This window comes from Colias philodice, chromosome 18, assembly GCF_061535455.1.
Source record: "Colias philodice isolate Cphi_HAF_F1 chromosome 18, ilColPhil1 Martin Lab GWU primary, whole genome shotgun sequence".
NCBI classification, from domain to species: domain Eukaryota; kingdom Metazoa; phylum Arthropoda; class Insecta; order Lepidoptera; family Pieridae; genus Colias; species Colias philodice.
The window spans coordinates 8,394,509-8,404,124 of record NC_143103.1 but is presented as its reverse complement, the minus strand read 5'-3'; positions in this window follow the sequence as shown (position 1 = coordinate 8,404,124).

Genomic DNA, 9,616 nt, shown 5'->3' with positions numbered 1-9,616 from the left:
ACACATTAAGAACCTGTCAACTGTCTCATTCATAGCCTAGAATTTTTGCATTATTTATTTTATTATTTTTATATATCTATTAATTATTTATTTGCTAGCTGACCTGGGAAATGTTGTGCCACCAGACCATTATCATTTAATGGGGCATAAAAAATAGTTAATGACCTGCATCGATTCAAGATCGACTATAAATTGATTACTTACACAAAAAAATTGACAAAAATGTCGTTTTAGAGGAATTTGGTAGCGAGCACTGTGACACGAGAATTTTATAGATAAGAACTATAATATTATATCGTATACTTATAAATAATATTGTAATACTGTGCTTATACGTTATTGATGATATTTTGTTGTAATAATAATTCCTGGATTATATTGTAGGCCTTAGATAGAAGATAGTTTCACCCCGGAAATCCCAAGGGAACATGAACTATGCGGGTTTTCTAAAAAGATATACATATTAATGTAACTTTAAATAAATAAAGCTACTATACATCTGTCTGTCGCATTCTTTTTTTTATGCTATAGGATAGCAAACGAGCAGACGCGTCGCCTGGTGTTAAGCGATACACGCCGCCCATAAGCATCCACTCCACTGGATGTGTGTGTGAAGTGGATGTGTTGCTATCCTCAAAGGGATTTGGAAGGAGTTAGGTAGAAGGGGCGAGGATGGGAGGGAATGAGGATAGGGAAGGAGAGGATGGGTAGGGGATGGGAAGGGATGTGGGCCTCCGGACCCCTCACTCACCGTACGGAACGCGACAGTAAACTGTCACTATGGCACCGATATTCTGTGAGGGTGTGGTACCTTCCCCGGTGCGAGCGTGGCCCAATTCGTGCCGAAGCATGCTCGACTCCCACTCTAAAATTTATAAGATTTAATAATGCAGACCTTGGCTGTCGACGAACATTCATGTATGAATCTAAAATAAGAGTTCTATTTTGGTATCTACGCTAATAGAATTTTTAATAATTCGGTTTGATTTTGGTTTTAAATTTTAAATTGAATAATATATATTATCTAGTATAGTTAGAAAAATAAATAGCGTATGATATAAAGCTATTTGAGGAAAATCCATACTAATAGTATAAATGCGAAAGTAACTTTGTCTGTCTGTCTGTTACTCAATCACGCCTTAACTACTGAACCAATTTGCATGAAATTTGGTATAGAGATATTTTGATACCCGAGAAAGGACATAGGATAGGTTTTATCCCGGAAATCCTACGGGAACAGGTTTTTCTTTGAAAACGCGGGTGAAGCCGCGGGCGGAAAGCTAGTTATATATAAAAATGAATCCCGTTTCGTGTTGTCACGGCATCACGTGTGAACGACTGAACCGATTTCGATATTTTTTTTTATTGTATTCCTTGAAGTACGAGGATGGTTCTTATGTAGAGAAAACGTAAATATGTAACCACGGGCGAAGCCGGGGCAGACCGCTAGTCTGAAATATGTCTGAAGCTTGGCTTTAGAAATCAAGTTGTAAGTGCTAGGTTAATGCGATAATAAAATATAGGGATTTAAAATGACAGCGATTACTTATCTAAACCGACGTTAAAACGTGTTACAGTAAATGTATTTACATGCTTTTAATTCTATAAACTAGTCTATAATAATGAATACTCGCAACTGAAATGATTAAGCATTATAATAATTATTGTATATTAGTGTACATTTAATTGGTAATATGAATAATGTATGAATACTTAATAATCTAAACATGCCATCAACTTATAACATACCTACTTATGATAAAAAGAAAGGTACGAAAAAGAAATGACTATTGACACCTATGTAGGGGCTTGTTATATGCGGGTGTAATAAAAGATGAATAACTACGCAAAGGTTTTATAAAATAAAAAATAAAAAAATAAAATAAAATATCCTTTATTGAATTATTATGTAAGTACATTAATGGACGACTAAGATCCGTTAGGCAAAAATAAAAATACAAGATTTTTTTAAACAATTTATTTCGTTAACTACATATATATATATTCGTATGTAATTAATATTCGACCTAATGCGACCAACCCGCGTCCCGACAAGCCCGTAACTGTCCATGCATAACGCACAAACTGTTTATATACGAGTTACCGTGTGAACCTATGGTGTGAACTTTCTTAGTAGGTACTACACTTGAAATTCGGTAACTCGTAAATTGGCTTGTCGTCGCTACACCTACATTTATGCATTTAAATAATAGGTACATAAAAATTCATTATTTAATACGATTAGAGTTTACCTAATGATTATTATTCTAATAAAATGTATTATGACGTCTACGTTTAACAAAAACACGTTACTTCGTTAAAAAATCCTCGATAACTAATCTTGGTGAATACAGCAAGGAAATCCGGGCAGTAGTTTTTGAGTTTAACGCACACTAACGGACAGACAGACGTTTTTTTAATGGTAATAACATAATATTATTTATACCCTGTCTGTATGTCTCGACATCTGTCTGTCTGTTGACCGCCTCCTCGGTACAGTGGTTGACGCGTGAGCGTAGAACCGAGGGGTCCTGGGTTCGATTCCCGGTGTAGACGAAAAAAAATGTCGCGGTCTGGCAGGACACAGAAGGCCTACTAGGGACAAGAAGATCACCTACTTGTCCCTAAAGAAAAATCGATCAGTGAAACAGATGTATGAATAATGCATCTGCCCCCTACCCCACTACGGGGACACGGGACTTCACTTTTTTGTATGTCTCGACCACGTGTGATATCATCGGATATAATATATTTACCTACTTCAAAAACATAGGCTTATCATTTCTGGAAAAAATTCTTCGAGACTAATGAGCCATTATTATCAGATAAAGAAAGGTATGAATAACAATGTTTGACGCACGTACACAATGCATAATTTTTAGGGTTCCGTACCCAAAGGTTAAAACGTAAAGGTAGGGTTCCCCTATTACTAGATAAGCCTAAGGGTGTTAAGGGTACTAAGCCTCCGCTGTCTGTCTGTTTCCAGGATGTATCTCATAAGTCATAAACCATGATAGCTGAAATTTTAACAAATGATGTATTTCCGTTGTTGCCACAACATATAAGTACCTACTAAAACAATGAAAAAAAAATATTATTAAGGGTCCCAACTCCCAATACAATAAACGTGTTTTTTTTGTATTTTGCTCAATATACCTACAACAAACGTATTGGCTATTATAGGTGATAGTACGTAACCCTTCGTGCGCGCGTCCGACTCGCACTTGGTCGGTTTTTAATTGTAATTTACAAAAAAAAAAGTATTAATCATACATTTTAATGATGTGTTAATGCAATAAACACGTCATCTAGTGATGAATTTCAAATCAAAATTAGTCGAAATTATCGAGCAGGTTCCACGAAAAATATTACATGAGCACTAAAATTTTAACTAGAAAATCTTAAGAAAATATTTATAGTGAATGAAATAAAAGTTCACTTATTTTAGTAAACTAGCATATTATGAACATAGATTTATACACTACTAGCGGTCCGCCCCGGTTTCGCCCGTGGTACATATCTCGCAATAAAAGGTAGCCTATGTTCTTTCTCAGGGTCTAAAGATTATCTGTGCCAAAGTTCATCAAAATCGGTCCAGTAGTTTATGCGTGAAAACCATACTGTATACATACATACAAACCTTTCCTCTTTATAATATTAGTATAGATATACTATAGGCATCATTTTATATCAATGATACTATGAACCGTAGTAATTTTGTAGTGTTTGATTTTACGCGAGTATTATACATTTAGAAATTAAAGACTTTTAACGAATTTTAAACGCTATTTTTTTATTTTTTACGCGTAGTAATTTATTTGAATTGTTATACAATATTTTAGGAGTTGTTATTGTTTCAGTAAAAATTGGTTGTTTGTAAAGTAGGTTTACGATCGAGATGTTTACGTGATAAGGTCTTATTGGTGGCAGCGCGGCGCTCGAGATGAGACGGGAGATCGGTCCGTCTCTCTCTCGTTATACCTGCGATCGCGCTCGTGAGGTTTTGGTGTGACACAAGTTTCTGAACATGTCACCCGACTAAAACGATTTTAAAAACGTTATCACGTTAAAAATAACAAGACTAATTTCTAACTGTTTTGCAACCACATATCGGAATGTATATATTTTTCTAAATACTTGGACAATCGAAATAATAATCTATCATTTGTCATATTTTTGATAAAAGTTATAAAATTTCATAGCAGTCATATATTTTTCGATAAGCCAGGCTTTCTTCCTAAAGTAATAAATAACAATTATAATAATCTTAGTGATTTGCGAATTATATTGAAGACACTGATGCACAAACAAGAAGATTATTTTTGTTACAGTGCATTTACATATATTAGACGAGCGAATGCTCAGTCTAACCCCACCATGTCAAATTATTTTGGTGTAAACAGGCGTAGAGCATTATTTCATTGTACTTAGTGCATTCGAAAAGATTCTATGCAATGTTCTAATAGTACTGAACAACAATGTATACAAATTTTCGTTTACACTAAAAAATCACGAAATAATGCTCTTGCTCTAGCTAGCTCTACGTTCGATTGATGTAAATTCACCGTTATTAAGAATCCTCTTGATATGAAGTAATTAACTATTTTTAACAAAAAAATAAATTTCTGTCAAATTGAAACTGATCGTACGTGGTGATAAGATAATATCAATTACAGTCGGCGCTTGCTAATCCGGCACCGGCAATTTTTCCTCTATGCCGGATTGTCGGAAATGCCGGATTATCGAATTAGTATAGGAAATAAGACTTCATATTTAAAATGGTAAGTTGAATTTATTATAAAAAATGACATATTAGGTTCATCATTTGTGACGTTTTCAACCGCGGAAGAGGAAGATGACGCTTTGACCAAATAGCGAGCGAAAGAAACTACTCGAACACCGCCGCGCCGGCCGCGCCGCTCAGTAGTCCGGCGTTCAGTTATGTAAAATGCCGGATTATAGAGCGGGCTGTCTGAGTCCCGAAGTGCCGGACTAGTGAGCGTGCCGGATTGGCGAGCGCCGGATTATCGAGCGCCTACTATATGTGATTAAATTTTCTGATAATTTGTAATTTTTTTTAATGATTGCAATATTGGTGGTCTTCCCTCCGCAAAAACTAATAAGTAATGCAATAATGTATATATAATGTATATTTTGGGATTTTTGATAAACAATAAGCTAAACACTGTTGTTATTGTCGAGCCAATTTAATAGGCAACATTTGACGTCTATCAATTTTATCTTCGAAGAGAGGTAACCTGCTTCAAAACATCGATTAAAGTGAATTAATCGATACGGACTTGAAACTAGATGTCAGATTTCGATTTTTAGAGTAACGTCACTGGTATTTAAAAAGAAAAAAAGTTTATTGACACAAAATTGTAGCGACGTCAGTTCTTCAATTGAGAAATTGTTTATTATGTTAAGAATGGTTTATTAGTAAAATGAAATCTTAAAATTACTTGTTTACATAATTATTATTATAAATATGTAATCGTTATTGAAAAAAGTTAAGCAAATGTGCAGTTCTAACAAAACGAAATATCATGTTATTCTATGTCGTCGTTACTAGGTTACATTGTTGAATTGTGTTGAACTGTCAAATGTTGCCTATTAAAATGGCTCTACTATAACAACAATTTTTTTAGTTGATAATTTTAAAACTAAACTGCGCTAAACTGCATTTTTCTTTCAAAATATCCTCTCACAAATAGAAACGGAAAAGATAACAAACAAACATAGCGCAAAATAACTACCTATAGGTATTATCTCCTATTATTTATTTTAAGTTACCATATTATTATATCTTTGAACATGTGTAAGTTGTAACCACAGCAACGCTGTCTTACGATTTCTCAGACGCTGTAATATGTTCATGCGTAACCATAGTAACCCCGTCTCATGAATTCATCGACTCTGCTGTCATGCGTAGCCATGGTAACGCTGACTACTGAGTTCGTCGTGCGCTCTATGTTTATGCGTAACCATGGCAACGCGGACTAATGCGTGTCTTGACGTCAACTGACGTTATTCATAGACACACGAGTTGAGAATGAGAACCAATGAGAACGTAACCGTTTGACGTTACCATAGCAACGTTGAAGAGTTGTTATGATAATCGCGACTACACGGCCGCCGCTTGTTTTGGTCATGTATTACATAATATAAACTAATACTTATGTAACTTTTCTCTATAATTCTTATTATTTATCTTTTCTACGCTCTGTGAAGATGTAAAAACATTCACACCAAAATACGAAAAATATTATCAAATTACTTTCAGTAGCACGCATAATAATATAACCACAGGGGATTATTTATTATGTATTATTTATAAAGCAAACGCAGTTCGATTATATCATTATTAGTCAGATTAATTATCTTAATGATTTTGTACAAGACAATACGTTTGTAATGATAATACTTTATAGATGCAGATAACAGAGATGTCTAACACATGGAACTAGGATTTGAAGTTATTAATTTAAATTTTTATTACGTACCTCCTTTTTTAATACCAAGTAGGCGTTTTTTTTAAAGATAAGTCGAATGTACGTAAGAAAGTTTAGTTTCACTCGAAAATATTGTCTCCTAAATATTTATTTATTTTCATTTGTAAATAACTTGTCTTTCTCGAAATAATTATTTAGGCCTAATTGCTGATGTTGCCCAGCCTATTTGCAAATTAATAATACTGTATTTGTGAATTGAACTGACAGATAAACTATACGTTATATAGGATGTTTTGTCACCGTATAAATGGATTACGGTAATTATTATCCGTAAATGTCTATGGCTTGGTTATTGTTACTTGACTGCTACAGAAGGAGGGCTATGTTTTTCGTATGTATGTATGTGTTCTTTGGCACACCCTAGAGCTAAACAGCTAGACTTTTTCATGAGTTGTGTGAACCGAAAACTGAGTACAACATTACATTAAATAAAACAAAATTGGTGCCAAATAACATCTCAACCAATAATAGGAATATTGCCAATCGGGATTTTTGTTTGTGTCTATATTCTATAATATTATTCGGTATAATTTTCTAAAATAAAACGATTTTTTTGTTTAATAACGTCACGTATGCAATCCATTAGTAGTCTGTGAATTATTAATCGTATATTTAAGTCTATCAAGGCCAAGATATTTATTTTTAACAAGGTACAATACTCGATCATCCTCAGATGTTTGTCTCGTCATAATAGATAGAAAAAACGCAAATAAAGAATCTAGAAATAAAGATTCCGTGTACCAACTAATCCTCTAAAATTCAACAAATTTTTGAGTAAGAACACGATTCATTTTCAACAAGCAAGGTTATCTTAGTATGTCAGTGTGTCAATAAGAACATTTATCCTTTTTTTTGTTTGGAAAATTCCGACCTTGCGAAGAGGGATTCATCCCATCAACAGAATGATTTGCAGATCAAATAAAACCGGTATTGAACGCGTTTTTTAAATCCCATTTACATATATGAAATACTCAAAGTGAATGCCCTCTTAGCTAAATATTTTAAAGTGACATAGCAACAAAACATTTTGCAAATGGGCATTTTGTGTTAAACTACTTTTTAATCGCGATCAATGAGGTTAATTAAAATTAACATTTAATGTTTTGGTAAAAGTAGTGAGTGATTCAGACTTAGTTGTGAAGGTATTGTGTGGGTTAAACAATGTAATAAATAGAAATTGGGCTCACATATTAATGTGTTTGAATCCTCACTTAATATCAAAAATATTATGAGAGACTGAACATCTATGTGTTCGGTTAAAACAGACAAAGTACTGAACCGATTTGGTTGAAATTTTCAGTCATAATAAATCAGGAAAGTCAGAAACAGGGAATGCTTTTGCCCATCATTATTTAGCTTTAAATATTTTTTTACCAATATTAAAATATGGACTCTATTATAATATAACCTAGGTAATATTTTTTATAATTAAATTCACGTTAATTATTATGATAAAAATGTTATGAATGTACATAATCTGTGTAGTTTTGCATATTATTATTTATTTTAAACATTTCATATTTTAATAAATTACCTAGTTGTTGTTGTGCCAAATTTATAAAGTAGATTGAAATGGTTACGTAACTTTTGATGAATATTAATAGAATTTGTGCCATAGGTATCTATTTTTTTTTTGTCTGACATATAGCACCACATTAATTTAGAATTTTTTTATTTATGATCATAATATTTTGTTTGTATATTATTTAACTTATTTAAATATTAATGGTTAACCTACTTATATTCTTTTTATAGCAAAAAAGAACTATTTTTACATTTGGAATATTCAAATTTAATCAACTGTGATGCATAAATGAGATATGTTTAGAACGTTTGAACCGATTTTGATATTACTTCCATTAACTGAAAGATAAAATAATATGTGTAACGATACTTTAATTGTAGGTACTTTACCTGTCAAGAATGCATCCAAGAAGAGGTAAGGAGAACTTCTAGCATAAAATCATACGTACCCAATTCATAAGTTTTAATGAGTAGGTAAAACGAGATAAGAATCTAAATACTATTTTATAAAGGCCACAGGTTCCACAATTAAATGTAAGAAAATATATACGAATATAATCTTCTCTATTAGTAAGACATTCACCTACCAGTGTATAATTTATTCTGAAATCTATAAAGCGTATCCTCCTTCTTTTTAATGCATCTCTTGAGCCAATAGACGTCCACTATTGGACATAAGCCTCGCCCAAAGTGGGCCAAGCTTGCGACCATTAGCCACTGTATTCCATCGTCTCCCGGTTTTGATAAGGTCAATAGATCTTACAGGAGGCCGTCAACGCCTACTAAGGTGGCCATTTTGACACCAATGCAATGGCCATACTTTGTTTATTTAAAAAGACGAAGGCATTTTAAGTATGTGAGATAATTGCCATTTAAGAAAAAGAAGAAGAAGTATGTAAGATATGGTACAGCGATATTAGGTATGTCTGCACTGTTACTTTAATTGGTCACAAATATTTTATCAATTACCTATACACCTAAGTTTATCTAATACTATACACTAGTCGCTTGTCCCAGCTCTGCCTGGAGTGACTCGGGATAAAAACAAAAGAAAACATAATGGCCAATATCACTCAGAGCTATTTCATTTCAGAGATACGGAATCAAATCATTGTAGAATATAAATTATGTAGTTTAGGTACCTACTTTTTGTTCTGAGATTTTTTAGTTTATCACAGCAGACGTTGTTGTGCTGTTTCGCAATGTTATTTAATATTTAATGATTATAAAAATAGTCCTTGCAAAAAAATTAAAACTATTTTTTTATAATATCAGATCGTGTTTGACAGATGTGACACTCGTATAAGCCTCTTGCTAGCATTTAATTATTTTTCTGAATACACGTTTCGAATTTGCTCTATTTTGCAAAATTTATTTTTAACATAAATGCCATTACCGCAGTGACATTTAATTTTTGTTTTTCAAAAGAGCCACTTAACCACGACTTAGCGGTATCTACGAACAATTAATAGCCTGAGATCCCACTGCACGATTCTGTGTGTATCTGTTTTTGATGAAATTAATATTAAAATATTAATGTTTAGGGAGAATGTTTGCAATGCATAAGATGTAATTAATCT